Source organism: Phoenix dactylifera, chromosome 18, assembly GCF_051530095.1.
Source record: "Phoenix dactylifera cultivar Ajwa chromosome 18, Ajwa_hap1_PhDact_Kaust_v1.1, whole genome shotgun sequence".
NCBI lineage: Eukaryota > Viridiplantae > Streptophyta > Magnoliopsida > Arecales > Arecaceae > Phoenix > Phoenix dactylifera.
The window spans coordinates 15,133,670-15,151,459 of NC_143207.1; the positions used below are offsets into that span (position 1 = coordinate 15,133,670).

Genomic DNA, 17,790 nt, shown 5'->3' on the forward strand with positions numbered 1-17,790 from the left:
GCGACCAATAACTCCGATGACACTCTGTAGATCCGAGAAGAGGAGTAGTATAAAATATTTCATGATATTCTTTTTTTTGATTTTATTCGTTATGTTTGTACTTGTGTAGTTCAACTCGCGCGCTTTGGCAAGTAAAAATAAAAAATAAAAAGAAAAAGAAAAAAAGAGGAGAAGGTGGCCTTTGTAGTTTGGTTTGACTGGGCCAAGAGGTTTCTGCGATTCTGTGGCCCAGATACAATCAGGCCCGCCTGCAAGCGGTGCCCTTCCCCTTGTCCAATTAAAAAAAAAAAAAACAGGGGAGGCACCGGCCGCGACCCAACTCCCCTGGCCACCGTCTCTCTCTCTCTCTCTCTCTCCCGCGCTCTTTCCCCCCTCGCGCGCCTTCATCCCACCGCCTCTCCTCTCTCCGACCACCCAACACCGGCGCCTCCCATCCCCTCTTTTTCTCTCTTTTCTCATTTTCCGCCTCCTCCTTCCGCTGTCCCCCTCTTCTCCTCCTCTCAACGGAGCGTCGTCAGTCGCCGCTGGGGGGTGCCTTGGAGAAGAAGAAGAGGGGGAAAAAGCTAAGTTGTTGAAGCCATCATCAAGGTAAGACCGAATCTTTTCTTTACGTTAGATTTTTGACGTTAGAGGTCTAAATCTTGAAGGTTTAAGGTAGTGTTTAATTTCTGAAATTTTGGAAATAGTGGGAAGCCACCTATTAGGGAAGAAGAAGGCTTTTGTGTGTTTTGGTGGTGATCTCATGGTAAACAGGTTCTTCCCTATTCTAATCCAAAAATTATAACTTGAAATTGGGTGGGTATTTTAATCTAAAATTTCAACTGGAAATTGGTAACTCATCGATCAATAAACTTGCAAATTTTGAGAATTTTTGAAGGATATTAGCTTGATCAATCAAATCGTTGATGTGGTCTAACGTGCAAGTAAGGGCAGAACAGAGTATTGGCTTTGCATTTGATTGGAACCTTGCTTATACTTAGTGTTTTGGTATGATTTTGGTGAAATTGTACTAATAGTATTTTTCTTTAGATCTGAAAAGTTTCAATTATTATTTCATAAGAAAAGTAGGGAAATTCGCTATAGTATTGTAGCTATGTAAAACAGGGGAGAGTATAAAGCCTTGACTTGGATTAATTATTGCACTGTTTAGATGTGAAATTATCTCCTAAAATATGGTATATTATAAGTGGGATGAGTTTACTTGTTAAACCTAAATTTGGTAATTTTAGGATGTTCTTATAGGGAGAAATAAAGTTCTATTGGAATAGCTCGCAGTGGTATAGACTCTGGAGTTAAAAATATCTAGAATTAATCATCTATAAAGAGGTGGACTGATAGAAAGCTTGCATTTAACTCTCAATCATCTTGTTTTAGGTTGATTTTGAAGTGTTTGCGAATTTCCAAGATGTTTGGTTAGCACGAGAAAGTGAGTAATCTCCACCTAATCAAAGAAGTTTTAAATAATATATATGTATATAGATTTAGAAATATACTTTGTATTAGTTATTATCAAATACCTAGAAAATTGCACTGTTTGTTTTATGTACTTTTAAAAATTGGATCAAGCATGAATCTATTGTATTGTTGAGCTTTTGAATATCCATGGTATCCATGCGATTTTCATAATCATGCGATTTTACTAGAATTATTCCAATTAATTGAAATTTTGGAAACTTCTATATGAACCTTAGAATTTTTATGTTGATGTATTGAAATATATTGATTTGGAAAATCATGTTTGCATATCCATTATTAAAATTTTGATACTTGTCTATCATTGTGGATTTGTACATGCTGAGCCAAATTTGAATATTGCAAAAATAAATGTGACAATATTGATTACATAATTTGGATCTGTGCATATTGTTTGGGCTCTCAATCTGACTACGTTTTTGACCCTACCAAATGAACTCTCTATCATTGTGAGACATCATAAGTTCACCCACTTGAACTTCAACTTAAGCAATTTTGGGCCAGATTCAAACTTTTGGTGATTTGATTATTCAAGGGATTGGTAATCTTTGTCCCAATAAAGAAAAAGAAAAGAAATTGGCAAGTTCCTGATAACCCTCCGAGGGTTATGTATTTCTATACATGTTTCTGTGCATGCACATATCTATGTACTTAACGTACATAATACATTATGTATGTACATCCATGCATATGCACCTGCTCATATTCACTCCTTGCGTGTATTCATGTGTTCATTGTTCTCTCGCTCACACACATATTCTGATACTTTAAGCTTTTCTCAGTCATTAAATCTCAATCCAATGCCTGATTGTTCATTTATTAGTAAATATTTCACCCAATTGACATTGATCTTATACAAATAAATTAATAATGAATGTTAGTTTGGGTTCATGTGCATGCTTCTGTGTTTGTAGAGGGTTTAATCAAGCTGAACCTTTCTCAAGTTCAGTGGCAAACTATTTCAAGCTCAATTCTCAGGCTCAAGCTCAGCTTTATTACTAACTGAATGGACTCTTATTGTGCCAGACATTGATCAAACTCTTATCATGATGGACATTAGATGAGCTGCTTTTGAACCATTTGCTTAACAAACAACATAAATCCCCAGTACATTCTGTCAAGTGAGATCCAACCAGCTGTCAATCTTTGTTTGACAATAGTCAAGTAGCATGACCATCTATATTTATCAGAAGCAACTACAGATGCTGTCATCTAATGGTAAGAGGGTTACGAATTCTTATAGGAAGGTTGAAGCCAACATTATGTTTATTTTCTAGATAACTACCTTAATCAAACATTTCTTGAAAGTTAGTAGTCATTTCGCAGATACACAATGTACTAGTTCCTACTCTGTCACAAACTAAGATAGTCCACTTTCTCTCTGTTATGAGTGGAAACAGAGTCAAATACAACAAAGAGGAACAAGTGGGCATAGTCCCAAAGGGATTCGGATAATCCCTCACATCATCATGTGTGCAAAAAATATGACCCCCGCACCCACTGGGCCAACTCCCTTGTCTATGGTCCCTCTTCTCCCTTCTTTCCTATTGGTTGAATAGGTCACTTGTAGATAAATCATGGCTTGCATTTGCTTCCAGTTTTATTGAGCAAGCTCTTACTAACAATCTTTCAAGCAGAAAGACAACTAATTCATATATGAATCTGTAAAGGTATATTGTTGTTTTCCCCATTTTTTTTTTTAGTTTTAATTCATTCAGATGTATATTTGTTCTTCCACTGTACAGAGTAAGGGCTTTCTGGTTATGTAAATGCTTATGCCCTCTTATAGAAAAAACATTTGCATTATCATGTCTTTATTGTTATACCTGTAAGTTTAATGTATTTTTACATGCTTGATTTTAGTTGTGCTGTGTGACATATCCACTGCCCATTAGGTCTCTTAAACAAACTAGAATTTCTGTTGCTTTCTAAATTTTCATTGAGTAAATCATATTTTGCTTGCCGTGGCCTTACAAATTTTCAACCCGATTATTATTATATGTTTATTATTCTAATTTTTACAATTTCTATTCAAAGGAGAGTATGGTAATGATAGCCAAAATCTTGCTCCCTCAAGTTTTTGGAAGAATACCAATTCAAGAATTCAGAGGCCTTCTTGCTGAAAGGTCAACAATGAACTTTTACATGAAAAGTACAGAAAGATTTCATTTTTATTCTATTGGAAGGAGTTATAAAGAAGCAACATGACCCGAGAGGCTATGTCACATCTCCAGCAGCATTGGTTCCTGAGTCTGCTGAATTAGATTTTTTTAATTTATGCTCTTCAGGTAATCTGAATTGCCAGTAATTTAGTTTTAAAAAAGAACTTTGTTTCTTTTTATATGTCAAATTTTCTTGTATCATCATTAACCAGATATAGGAAACTTATTCTCTTTAATTATTTTTTTCATATTTAATTACATTGTTTATATTCTCCAAAACAAAAACTAATTTTGTGAATTCTGTATACAATATGCTTATAGCGATGCAGATTTCCACACCATAAATTGTAAGATAGCAACAGGAATGAGTCAAATGATAGATGTGATTGAAGCCTGTGGTTAATAGTAAAAAAAAAATGTAACTGTTACATACAGCTAAACTATCCATCTCCACACAGCTATCGACTTATTGAAACAAGTTAATCCTTTAAGAATTAGATTATGCACCTTATATGACAATTCAATGACAAGAACAAAGCTTTTTCAGAAAAATCAACAAGATCGAAGCAGAAGAAAGACAATGGAACAGTCTGAATTGGAAGGTTTCAGAGTTGGAAGTAGTATTTTTCTAATTCACGTGTAATTTTTGATAAATTTTTTGACACTGACATATTAATCTTCCATTTCTGCAACAGACAAAATCTTAAATAAGAATTAATTCATCTGCAATTAATTGCCTAAACTACTGTTTTACTGACCTGCCAAATATTATTATGGATCATTGTCATTTGATATTTGTAAGTCCTGTTTTCCAATTCTATCTTTCACCTTCTTCAATAATAACTACTTCTGCCTCTTGATATTGTTTGCATTTGATGTTCTTAAACAAACAATTCTTTCTAAGCAAATGACAGGTTTGGAAAATTAAATCTCTCTGAAGAACATGAGCTAGCATCCTCTTGTCGCTAGACTGATGCTCCAAGAATCCAGTCATTCTAGATTGGTCTGCATTAGTAATTAGCAAAGTTAGGGGCATTCTTTGTTCTTCAGCTAACAGTACATTGATTGCCTTATTTTGAGGAGAAGCAAATTGCTAACATAAATTTACAACATTTGTTTGCGATATCTCTCCACTTTTCAAACTGAAGCAAATTACTCATTTCATTATTTGTTTTGATTTTCCTTAAAATTTTGCATGGCATTTCTATGCCAAAGTTGCATGACAGACATGGAAGCTAAAATTTTAGGACATGTCCACAAAACATGTTTGGCTGGTAAATACCTAACTTCTCAAGTTAAAAAGAAGTGATTCAAAGTATATGAGATAGGCATAAAAATAAGGAAATTTGTGATGTACTAAATCATATATATGTTTCATATACATGAAAGCATGTATATGTCAAAATCATGTAATTGTTTCATAGACATGATTTTGAAGCATATTTGCTTTAAAGTAAAGTGCACCAAACTAAATTCGAGTATGACTAGTTTTACAGTACAACATGGTATACTTGCTTGAGATGCTAGTGCACAATGTGTGAAAATAAGATGGACGGCCATCCAAGATTGCAAAATAATAAAACTTGTTAGCTGCAAGCTCTAAGCCTGTCATGCGCATTGGCGAAAAGGCACTTGGAGTAGCCATACATTCTTCATTGTGAACTATTATGACCTGACCCCTCAAAATGCCTCCTTTGTTCGTGAGTTGTTTTATTTTTCTTTTGTGCTTGTAAATTTCTATTTGGCATTTCTGAATTTCTGTACAATTTTCTGTCAGAACTGCCAAAAACCAGAGCAGAACTACTGAAACTGAAAACTCATTTGCTCTGACCCAAACTAAAACTGGAACCAAGTTTTCAAACCATACATGGATTTATCTGTCCAACTTTGAGACTGATAAGTAATAGCACCAAATCACGCTCATGAAAAGAGTACCCAATGTAGCTTCTACCCCGGCCATCATATGAAGTAATGTTTCATGTTGTACCTGCAACTAAGTTAGTGTTTATGTTTGTCTCTTTGGAAGTATGAAAAAAATTTCACCAATTATCAGCTAGGAGTTGTTGAAGTCTCACAACATGCTTATATCTTAAGGCTGCTGATGTTAATGCAAGTTCACTCCATTCTAGTTGAGAAGGTTTTTGTAACAGTAGTGCACTTGAAGTATAATCTGATGCGCATCAGCGCATGCATGGAGGCCAAACAAAGAACAATGCAAATATTTTAGAAATGAGCATAACCTATAAAAAGAAAGAAGTTGAGATATTTTCTCCCTAACTTTGTCATTCATATTGACTAAAAGATCAATTACTCTTAGACCTCAAAACGATTTCAGAGGTTTTCCAATTATAGGAATCCAAAAGTAGTGGTCTTTCAGATGTCAAATAACCCAGGTCTGCAGAAAACAGCTCTTAAGAATGGCTTGAAATTTCTGTGCTAGTAATGAAACAGCTAGTTTCTTTTATCAAGTTAGTTGCATTCTTTTGATTCCCAACTCATACTTCCATCCATCAACTGTTAGCAGGCACCAGCATGGCCAGCGCTAGTCATCAAGGATCTTATTGCACGGTTAAAGACAGAGCTAGAGAGATGTTTTTGATATCAGTTCCTTTTATTCAAATACAACTTCTTTAAGGCATTGTTTACCAGCCTCTTATTCCACTGAGGATTCAAAAGGCTAATGCAAGTAACACAAAGGTATTGAGAGCTTGGCAGAGCATCTCGGCAAATGATGACATCTATCAGCTACACAACTGAAATTGATCAGCTGTGAATAGTTTATTCCTGAAGGAATGCCACTGAGCATCTCTACAGCATTGTTTCTTACATGTCCACATTTTCGGAATCCATGACTGCTCATATTTTGTTAAGTCATCTGTTAGTTTTTCTCTGAATTAGGAAACTGAAGTGGATAAGTTTTATTTGAACGACTGAGGACTTTTGATAAGTGTACTCCAACAGCTATACTAACAGGTCTAGCAGTATTCCACAGTTATCATGAAGGATTTACCACCCTGATCTCCTTGTTTCAAGCTTATAAAGAAAAGGACCTACTCTGAATGAAATCCAAAACAGTACACCTAGTGGGAGATACTTTCTATGCCTGCGGGATGAAAAGGCAAAAGATATTTAAAGTGATGACTGAAGAATCAGGAGCTGAAGAGCATAAAGTGAACCCTTATTATTGTCAGTACTATGGAAGATTGTTTTCTTTGTATGCTACAGGAATATGAACATGCTGCTTAATTGTGATAATCTTGGTTTATATTTGTCAAAGTTTATGGACAGAGTGATACCTGATGCCTAAGGAATTTGAATAAATAAATGCAGCTGTACGTCTCCTTGTCATGATTACAATTAATAAATCTTCCTTCCATTATCCATTGAAATTCTAAGCTGATAGATTGTACAAGGTCCTCGACATTTTTTTTAACTTCATTCATGTTTGGATCAGGATTTTTTGAACACCATCTTTTGCTTATAGATGGAAGGGTCTTGTTTTACTTCTTTCTTTGATGAAAAATTATGTTGTTCTAAATCAGGAGTTAATTTCATTAGCTCAAATAAACAACTATGAGTCATGCAGTAATTTGATAGTCTGTGATAAATGTAGAATATACCATTATCCTGCAGAAAAGATCATGTTTTTAATACCTTTAACTTGATTGCCATATAAAACTAATGAATAATTATAAAAACAGCTCATGCAAGTTCGAACGTGGAATGACACAAGCTCTATAATTACTAAAATAAGGAATTTTGTTAGTATATATTTTGCTCAATATGGAGTTTATAAAAAGTTCAGATCCTCTGCGGTGTGTGTGTGTTTTATATCGTGGAGTGTGGTGAAGGTAGGTTGAGAGAGGAGCGACGGTTGTCACCCCTCCGACCATCAGGAGAACTGCAGAGGATCCAATGAGTTAATAAACCATAGATAATGTACTTTAATCTTCTTTCCTATACATTTTTTAGTAGGTTTTTATGATGATGTATCCTTATCTCACGTTAAAATGTATAGATCTAATATAATTTACAAAATTAAACAAGCCCTTAAAGAATACTCATCATAATTAATGATAAAACTTACTGAAACATTTTGAACATAATCAAATTGTTCAGCGCAGATGCTGTTTTTGTCCTCACCATTCCCCTTTCAACTATTCAACAGGTGAATAGACTACCCTCTTTTAGCTATCAACTGCTGAAAAGGATGAACTAGTACATAGAGCTGGCATGACTGCCACTGATCCAAGACCATAGAGTTGAGACTTCCACACTTTATTTAAAGAAAGCATAGCCACCATGACCATCCCAACTCACCCATACCCCAAAGCCTGAGACAATATTCAGAGCAGTCACCGGAACTTGTATCACTGCACCCATGAGGTCAGAGGCTAGTAGAGCTGCTCCCCCCCCCTTTTTTTTGTGTGTGGGCTCTGGTTGACACAAATGAGGAATCCCTGTGACACAAATGGGAGAAGAAAAGGACTTCCACAAGGTGGATCTCTGGCTTCATGTCTCCTCCTTATGTCCTATGGCCGCATGACCTATATATATAGCTTGTGCTCCAGTATATAGTTTTATTTTCCACTAGCACGCATAACGATTGCTGGTACGGCGAGGCTAATCATTCACCCACTTAGGTCCTTGCATGGATAGGTTTGGACAAGGAGGTAAGCTTAGAGTTCTCACAACTGGAGTTGGAAGTCTGGGGCACAGCCTTGTCCAAGCTCCGAGACAGCGCCAATGGTACGCGGGAGCTAGCCGAGAGCTTTTTTTTGGCTTGCCTTTTTTTTTTTTTTTCTGCAACCGTATCGTGCCATATCTTCAAAGCATTTGAAAAAAAACATGCTAGATTTCAAAAGAAGATGATTTGGATTCCTCTTGGCTACTTCGCACGTGTGGTTACTTCTTGGAAAGATTTGGAAGAGGGAGAGAAACACCGACACAAATCTTTGGGTGCCGAGCATAGTGGTAATCCTCCTTGATGAGTGGAAGTTACTTGTTTTTAAGCTTTTGTAGTCTCATTAAGTGTTCATCACAGCATTTTAGGTGAACTAGATTGCATGTAGGTGCTTGTCTTTCAAGCAAGAAGATTGAACTGGATCCGAGGTCGGGGGCGTGCGGGAGAGGGTAGGCCACTGCTCCTCGATATTCGCAGACTGCTATAGGTGTGTATTGCCCATCAGGCCACATATACCTACAGAGAAGCGAATGGAGCAGCTGATTGGATTGCCTTGTTGGGATCTCGTCAAGATGTGGCCCACATTGACAAATGGCGTCAATATGGCCCAAGTGGGAGAATGCTGGATCCCGTTTTAATTAAACCCTGATCTCGTTTAATTAGAACCCACGTTTGACAAGTGTCCCTTGAATTTCGTAAATCCTGATCATCACAAGGGCATTAAGGTAATTGCACGGCAGTGAAAGGTTGCCTTGATGGGGGGTGACTCTTCACGTGTGTAACTAATCACGGCGTTTGGTCCCTGGAGAGGGCTATAAATAGCCTGTCAGACCACTTCTCTAATACACGCATTAAGAGCTCTCTCTCCAGAAGATCTCCCGCTAATCTCTTTTCAATCAGAGCAAATCGAGGCTGGGCACGCATCTCAGAGTCCAATTAAAGATGGATTTAGCAAATCAAGGTATGATTTATAATTCATTTAGTTAATCATTCCATCAATGGTATCAGAGCAGGTGGATTGGATTCCAAAATAAATCATATTCGTTTGATTCGCTGGACGGTAGTGCTTTGGACCCTGATGTTATTTACCCATATGAAATCTTTTCATTTGGGCGATGTGGGACTAAAACCTTCATCTCCTTCTTCCACCTTTGCTAAGAAAATAAGGAAGGGAGAGCCGCTGCCATGACCGACGCTGCAGCGGGTCTCGGTCGCGGCCCTCCCCGTCCAACTGGTGGCCAACAGGGCCACTGTCCAGCGGCCCGACTCCCCGGCTGCCGCTGCGACCCGCCCCCCGACGAGCCGGCAGCGGCTGCAACCCGCCGTGGCCGCCATGGCCACCGCGGGCGAAGAAGAAAAAAAAAAAAATGGCCGCCATGGCCTGCGGCCCGCCGCTAAGCGGCCCCGGCCACTGCCAGCGGCGCCAGCCGTGCCACCCACGGCGCCCGCAGCACGGCCTCCGGCCGACGCCCCTGCGGCCCGCGACCGCGGGCTGCGGCCGCACCCTGCGGCCGAACCCCGCGGCCTCCGCGGCCGATCCCGGCCTCCGGCCCCGCCTTGTGGCCGCCCCGCTGCCTGCAGCCGTGCCTACGGCCGGCGGTGGCGGTTGCGCCGCCGTTGTTTAGGAGAGAAGGGGCCACTGGTTTTGGCCCCCTTCTCCTCCTTTCGTTTGGGGAAGATGAAGAGATGGGTTTCGGGTTTCGGGCATGGAATCCAACCCGAAATCCGAATCCATTTAAATATATATAAAGGGGTGAAGGGATTAACAGGTTTCGGGTTATTGGGCTTCGCCCGCAACCCGAAACCCGAATCCTTTTGGCTTAAATTGGGCCTTTTACAGTTAAACCCCTGACAATATGTTATTCTGCAAAAGGGGCTTTTGAAATTCATATATGGTCCCCAGCCGAAAGTTGAATTATCAAAAGGGTCCTAAAATATTTTTATGTGGTCCCTTTGCTAAAGTTTCATTGCAGAACAGTACTTTGACAATTATATATTACTCCATGTAATGAATTTATTGCATAATTGATCAATTTATACGCTTTCTTATGATGATACATGATTATTTAAATTTATTCATATTTTTCATGATAAAAGGATGATATATGCATGAGACGAGCCAAAGCATCTTATGTAGGAAAAGACATATAAATGATTAAATTTTTGCATATTTGTGGTGACGAGCCAAAGCATCCCATAAATTTTAGAATGCTTTAGCTTAATTTAATCAATAAAGAGTCTTTTTATCATCATCTCATGAAATTGAATAGTTGCATCATATATAATGAACCGGCCCCAAAGGGAAATCATTATACAAAGTTAATGGTGGGATGAAATAATGTTATTAGTATGATATTTATGATGAAATCTTGTTGCCCAAAGGCCTTGAATTCTTCATTAACATTGAACAATATCTAGTAAAATTTTATCCATTGAATAACGGTGTCTAAGAAAAGCTTGTCAAAAAGGCATACGTGCCTAAGAAAGGCTGGTACTTAAGTGAGCCTAGTGCTCCACCACCGATCTGGAGCTGATCTGGCTGTTATTCTTTGGATTTTTTTTTTAACTAGATATATAAAGTTCATTAAATATCATACTTAATGCATTAGTTTTATCGTAAAGGGGTAAATCATGTAAAGTTAATTTTGATTTACTCACTAAATTGCTAATATGGGTTAGTGATTTAGATAAGGTTTTAGCGTAATTATAGCATGCATATTGATAGTAAGCATATGTTTTGCAGCTTTGTTTCCGACAGTTTTTTCACAATCCACATCATCCATCCCAATACTTAATGGTTCAAATTTCTCGGAATGGAAAGAAAGACTGACATTTACTTTAGGGTGCATGGATATTGATTTGGCACTTCGTGAGGACATGCCACCTGTCCCCACGGAGGAAACTACGCCAGAGGAGAAAAAGTTGTATGAGAGGTGGGAGCGGTCAAACCGCTTAAGTCTTTTACTCATACAAAATCATATCTCCAGAAAGATAAGGGGCTCTATTCCTGATTGCAAAACTGCAAAAGAATTCTTAACAGCAGTAGAAGAGCAATTTGTGAGTTCAAAGAAAGCCCTAGCCAGCATCTTAATATCAAGATTTGCTTCCTTAAAGTATAATGATAATGGTGGCATACGCGAGCACATTATGGAATTACGTGACATCGCTGCCCAATTAAAATCATTGGAAGTAGACATGTCAGAGACTTTTCTTGTACACTTTGTTCTTAATTCTCTGCCTATGGAATATGCACCATTTAAGATCTCATACAACACACATACAGAAAAATGGACTATGAATCAACTTCTAGCCATGTGTGTTGTGAGGAGCAGAGAATAAAACAAGAGAGGCAAGAGAGCGTTTATCTCACCTCTCATAAGGGAAAAGGACATAAAGAGGTCGGCGGTACTAGTCATCATATTCCTGTTAAGAAGAAGAAAATGAAAGTGTCAGCCAAAGTGACTGACAAAAGGCAAATAAAGTGCTTCTTCTGTAGGAAACAGGGACATTTGAAAAAGGACTGCATCAAGTACAAGAAATGGCTCGAAAAGAAAGGTACTTTTCTTTCCTTAGTGTGTTATGAATCAAATTTTATTGATGTACCTCATAACACATGGTGGATTGACTCTGGTGCTACTATCCATATATGTAAAACTTTGCAGGGATTGTTGAACAAAAGAATTCCAACGGAAAGTGAGCGAAGCATCATAATGGGAAATAAGATGCGTTCACATGTGGAAGCTGTTGGAACGTTCAAATTGACCTTAAAGACTGGCCATATTTTGTACCTAGAAAATACCTTTTATGTACCTGGATTTTTTAGAAACCTAATATCTATTTCAAAACTTGTTTCTTTTGGATATACCGTTTCATTTGGACGGTCATTTGTAAACCTTTCCTTGAATAATATTATTGTTGGTAATTGCTTGTTAGAGGATGGTTTATTTAAATTAGACCTTGATACATCCTTTGAACTATCCCTTTTATCCCTGCAAAATAAAGATCATTATGGATTAAAACGTAGCCTAATAAATGAAAATTTTTCTATGTTATGGCACCGAAGATTAGGCCATATCTCCATAAAAAGAATCAAGAGATTAGTAAATGATGGAATTTTACCAACTCTTGACTATGGTGATTTTGAAACTTGTTTAGACTGTATCAAGGAAAAGCAGACTAACAAGTTTAAGAAAGGTGCTATAAGAAGCACAAATTTATTGGATGTCATACATACAGATATATGTGGGCCCTTTTCGACCCCATGTTTTACTAGTCATAAATATTTTATCACCTTTATTGATGATTACTCACGTTATGGGTATCTCTACTTGTTGTATGATAAGGCTGAGGCATTAAATGCATTTAAGCTTTTCAAGACAGAGGTAGAGTTACAACTTGATAAAAAGATTAAAGTTGTGAGATCAGATAGAGGTGGTGAATACTACGGTAGGTATACTGAAACAGGACAACATTTAGGTCCATTTGCTCGATTTCTTCAAGAGCAAGGTATAGTTGCACAATATACTATGTCTGGTACTCCTGATCAAAATGGAGTTGCGGAAAGAAGAAACCGAACATTAATGGAGATGGTAAGAAGTATGATTAGTCACTCAACTCTCCCAATTTCTCTATGGGGTGATGCCTTAAAAACCGCTGCGTATATTTTAAACAGGGTTCCTACTAAAGCTGTCCCAAAAACACCCTATGAAGTTTGGACAGGTAGGAAACCTAGTTTAAGACATCTACACATTTGGGGGTGTCAAGCTGAGGCAAGGGTGTACAACCCACAAGAGAAAAAGTTGGACTTTAGAACCATTAGTTGTTATTTTATTGGTTATCCAGAAAAGTCCAAGGGATACAGATTTTATTGTCCTAATCATACTTTGAGGATTGTGGAGACAAGAAATGCTAGATTCCTTGAAAATGACCAAATCAGTGGGAGTATAAAACCTCAAGAAATTAATTTTGAGGAAAAGCAAACTCCGTATGGTGTGCAAAATTCAAATAAGCAGCCAATGATTCCTCTACCTATCATTAATAATGATTTGGAGGAGGATGAGTCTACTATTAATGTTCTACTTGAATCTGTGCCAGTTATCACTGAGAATGTTGCTCCTCCACCTATAGAACCAGTGGATCAAGAAGCAACTTTAAGAAGGTCATCAAGGGTAAGGAGATCTCCAATTCCACCAGATTATATAGTATATCTTCAAGAAAATGATTATGGCATTGGAAATATAGATGATCCAATAAATTTCTCACAAGCCATAAGTTCAGTAAATTCCTCCAAATGGCTAGATGCTATGAAAGATGAGATAGATTCTATGGCTAAAAATAATGTTTGGAATCTAGTTGAACTACCTCCTGGAGCTACTGCAGTACGCTGCAAATGGATTTTTAAAACCAAAAGAGACTCCAAAGGCAAGGTAGAGCGACATAAGGCCAGACTTGTTGCCAAAGGATTTACTCAAAAGGAGGGTATTGATTATCATGAAACCTTCTCTCCAGTTTCAAAGAAGGATTCTTTAAGGATAATTATGGCTTTGGTGGCTTATTTTGACTTAGAGCTGCACCAAATGGATGTGAGAACTGCATTTCTTAATGGAGATTTAGAGAAAGAAGTTTACATGAAACAACCTGAAGGTTTTGTTTCAGAAGGTCAGAGTCAAAAAGTTTGCAAGCTAAATAAGTCTATATATGGACTCAAGCAATCATCCCGACAGTGGTATCTTAAGTTCAATAACGTCATTTCTACATTTGGCTTTGTAGAAAACGTTGTTGATAGATGTATTTATCATCAGTGGGAGTCGATTTATTTTTCTAGTCCTATATGTAGATGACATTTTGCTTGCTAGTAGTGATTTGGCATTGCTTAGGGAGACTAAGCAATTTCTCTCCAGTAATTTTGATATGAAGGATATGGGTGAAGCCACATATGTCATCGGCATTGAGGTTCATAGAGATAGATCTAAGGGAAAAGTTTGTTTATCTCAAAAAGCCTACATTAAGAAAATGTTGGAGAGATTTGGTATGGAAAATTCCAAACCAAGTCCAGTGCCTATTACTAAAGGTGAAAAGTTGAGCCAATCACAATCTCCGAGGAATGAAATTGAAAGGGAGCATATGAAAGCATTTCTATATGCTTCACTAGTTGGGACTTTAATGTATGCTCAAGTCTGTACCAGACCTGATATAGCATATGTTGTGGGATTACTGGGGAAATTTCAAGCTAATCCAGGAATGGAACATTGGAGAGCTGCAAAGAAAGTATTAAGATATCTTCAAGAAACTCAAGATCATATGCTCACATACAACAAATCCGATCTTTTGGAGATAGTTGGATACTCAGACTCAGACTTTGCGGGATGTCCAGATAGTAGAAAATCAACATCAGGTTATATCTTTCTACTAGCTGGTGGTGCAGTCTCGTGGAAGAGTTCGAAGCAAAAGGTGACAGCTGCTTCAACAATGGAAGCTGAGTTATTAGCATGCTATGATGCAGTTACACAGGCTATTTGGTTGAGGAACTTTATCATGGGCCTACGGATCGTGGACACTATTTCAAGGCCCATAAAGTTATATTGTGATAATTTAGCAGCAGTTTCCTCAATAAAGAATAACAAGATATCCAACGGAAATAAGCACATGGAGGTGAAATATCTTGTTATAAAAGAAAAATGTGATGACCATAAAGTTTCAGTTCAATACATCAATACTGTGCTTATGTTGGCAGATCCTTTGACCAAAGCAATAACCCCGGGATTGCATAAGGAGCATGTCAGTCAAATGGGCCTTTTCTGTATAAATTAATTGATGTATTATTGTGCACATTTCAGATGGTTGTAAATCACATTTATTATATTTTCTGCTTTAATGAATTCATGTGGTTTATGCATATTATGGTAGCAGAAATGGTGACCAAAGAATGGATTTTATGAGAAGTTCATTCATAGGGGTTTGGTTATGATGGTTTAGTAATATAGTGATCATGGAAGGTTATACGCCGATCAAATAGGTGTTATTTCCGCCATGGTTCGTATTATTATTCTCAAAGTAATCAAACATAAAGTTTGTCCAAATTGATATCAGGATAGAAAGAACACGCGTATAAAGATTATAACATTCAAGTGCTAAGGATATTTCACTTGTCAATATGGTCCAAGTGGGAGAATGTTGGGATCTCGTCAAGATGTGGCCCACATTGACAAATGGCGTCAATATGGCCCAAGTGGGAGAATGTTGGATCCCGTTTTAATTAAACCCTGATCTCGTTTAATTAGAACCCACGTTTGACAAGTGTCCCTTGAATTTCGTAAATCCTGATCATCACAAGGGCATTAAGGTAATTGCACGGCAGTGAAAGGTTGCCTTGATGGGGGGTGACTCTTCACGTGTGTAACTAATCACGGCGTTTGGTCCCTGGAGAGGGCTATAAATAGCCTGTCAGACCCCTTCTCTAATACACGCATTAAGAGCTCTCTCTCCAGAAGATCTCCTGCTAATCTCTTTTCAATCAGAGCAAATCGAGGCTGGGCACGCATCTCAGAGTCCAATTAAAGATGGATTTAGCAAATCAAGGTATGATTTATAATTCATTTAGTTAATCATTCCATCATGCCTTCTATGCAGCCCACCACTCTAATAATTTTATGACCAAGCTTGCTCCGAGATGACTAAGTCTGTGGTTGGAAAGTGATAGATTGCCGGTTTCTTTTTCTGCCTTATTGTTTTCTGATTTTTTTGGCTGTGTCCACACTCATAGGGTGTGAACTGCTGCTGTACCCAAAAGAAGAAGAAGAAGATGATTGTACGCATGAATTTTTTTTAACTAATATATATATATATATATATATATATATATATATATATATATATATATAAAAGCTGATTCTTGAAATATGATACCCATATTTGCTTGACCACAATTTTTTTCTTATTTTTCTGCCTCGGGTAAACAAGAGAAACTAGGGAGAAGAGTACACTCCAATTACATTATTTTATACTCCTTGATATTCGGGCTCATGATTGAGTATTATTTTTCAATCTAGATTCTGGCCTCTCCATTATAGTAGTGCGGTGGTGGAGACAAAAGCACAAAAGATGCCAGTTTTGGGGATTATAAAAAGTTGCTAATGATAAAATAATATTTTAACTAAAGTTGTTCTTTTGAGGAATATTTGACCTTGCAATATAATCTAAGTTAAATGGCATTAGCACCCAATAATTCAAACAAGATTAGGTCTCATAACATCAATCTAAAGCAAGATTAAAAAACTAAGAAAAAGAAAAAGAATTGCATGTTGCTTGTAGATTTGCTGCTACTTTTGGCCAGCTTAATAATACATTGAAGTAATTACAAAATATTAATTAAAAATTTAGTCCATTTAAATTACTTTTTCTTAAACAATAAAAAACCTTGAAGTTTGATAGGTAGTTAAAGAGTTCCATATGAAGTTATTGCTAGCTAGACGCAACTTATAAACCATAAGCAGCGATCATAAATTTTGAAGGGATAGTAAACTTGTCTAGTAACAAATCCACATTTTATGAAAGCATGTTATAGCCCAAATTAGAGGCAAGCATCCATAAGGTAATTGTTCTTTGAGCAACATTAATAGAACGTGCAATGCAATCTGCTTTGGAATTTGGCAACAAGTACCTTACAATAACAGTTTTAGATTTACTTCTGATGGGTTCAATTTAAGATCATGATACAAGTATAATTATATTAATCTCTTGTAAATTATGTCTCTAAGTTTAGTTCAAACTCCAATTTGTCTACATTAGACCTGCCAACTTCCACAATTGTTTATTTGGAAAATATGCTATAAGGGATCCTATATCTTTGCTAGACCTCAAACCACCACTAAAAATCTTGCACGCTTCCAACTCCACAACCACAAGGGAGTTGCTCTCTTTTACCTTTCAAATTTAGCCTCGAACGTAACTAAATATAGTAAAAGATATTAGATGCATTATTATTTCTATCATATATTAATTATTATGTTTTAAAGAAGTACCTATTCTAAGCTATTACTATTTGTAAAGAAAGGGCCAATCTTCTAGGTATTTGATGCATTATTATTAATTCCTACGCTAAATTTAATGCGTTAACTACGTGTATCTACACATGACTATTGACTCAAGCTTTGAATGCCAGTGCGAGGTCAAAGGTTATGTCTTCTCTTACCTGCAGATGTAAGTCTAGATTAATACAGCAAGATGCATGGTGGATGGTAGTGAACGTAGGTCCCAAGCAAAGGGATAAACTATCTTATGATGATATCTTAAAAAGTCCGAGAGAAAAATTAGCATATAATTCTATTGGTTTTCTTTTTTTATATAACGGTATCTCATGCCATACGTGCATAAGTACACCCATAAGAGTCTGAAAGAAGAATACGACTGAGAGAGAAATGAATGGAGTCGAGACTCTTCCAAAAAAACTCTTGGTGCGTAGTGAAGGAGGCA

At 37.2% G+C, this 17,790-nt stretch overlaps 1 long non-coding RNA gene across 4 annotated transcripts; it reads left to right on the plus strand.

Annotated features, from left to right (window-relative positions):
• Positions 1 to 215: 215 nt before the first annotated feature.
• LOC103706775 (uncharacterized) lies at positions 216 to 7,030 on the plus strand. 4 transcript variants are annotated; one of them, XR_604018.6, is made up of 4 exons: positions 216 to 588; positions 1,375 to 1,426; positions 3,511 to 3,761; positions 6,160 to 7,030. It is a non-coding gene; the product is annotated as an uncharacterized LOC103706775 (long non-coding RNA). The 4 variants fall into 4 exon arrangements; XR_015974664.2 differs by having other exon boundaries at positions 269 to 588; positions 2,388 to 3,761; XR_015974666.2 differs by having other exon boundaries at positions 269 to 588; positions 2,500 to 3,761.
• Positions 7,031 to 17,790: the final 10,760 nt, after the last annotated feature.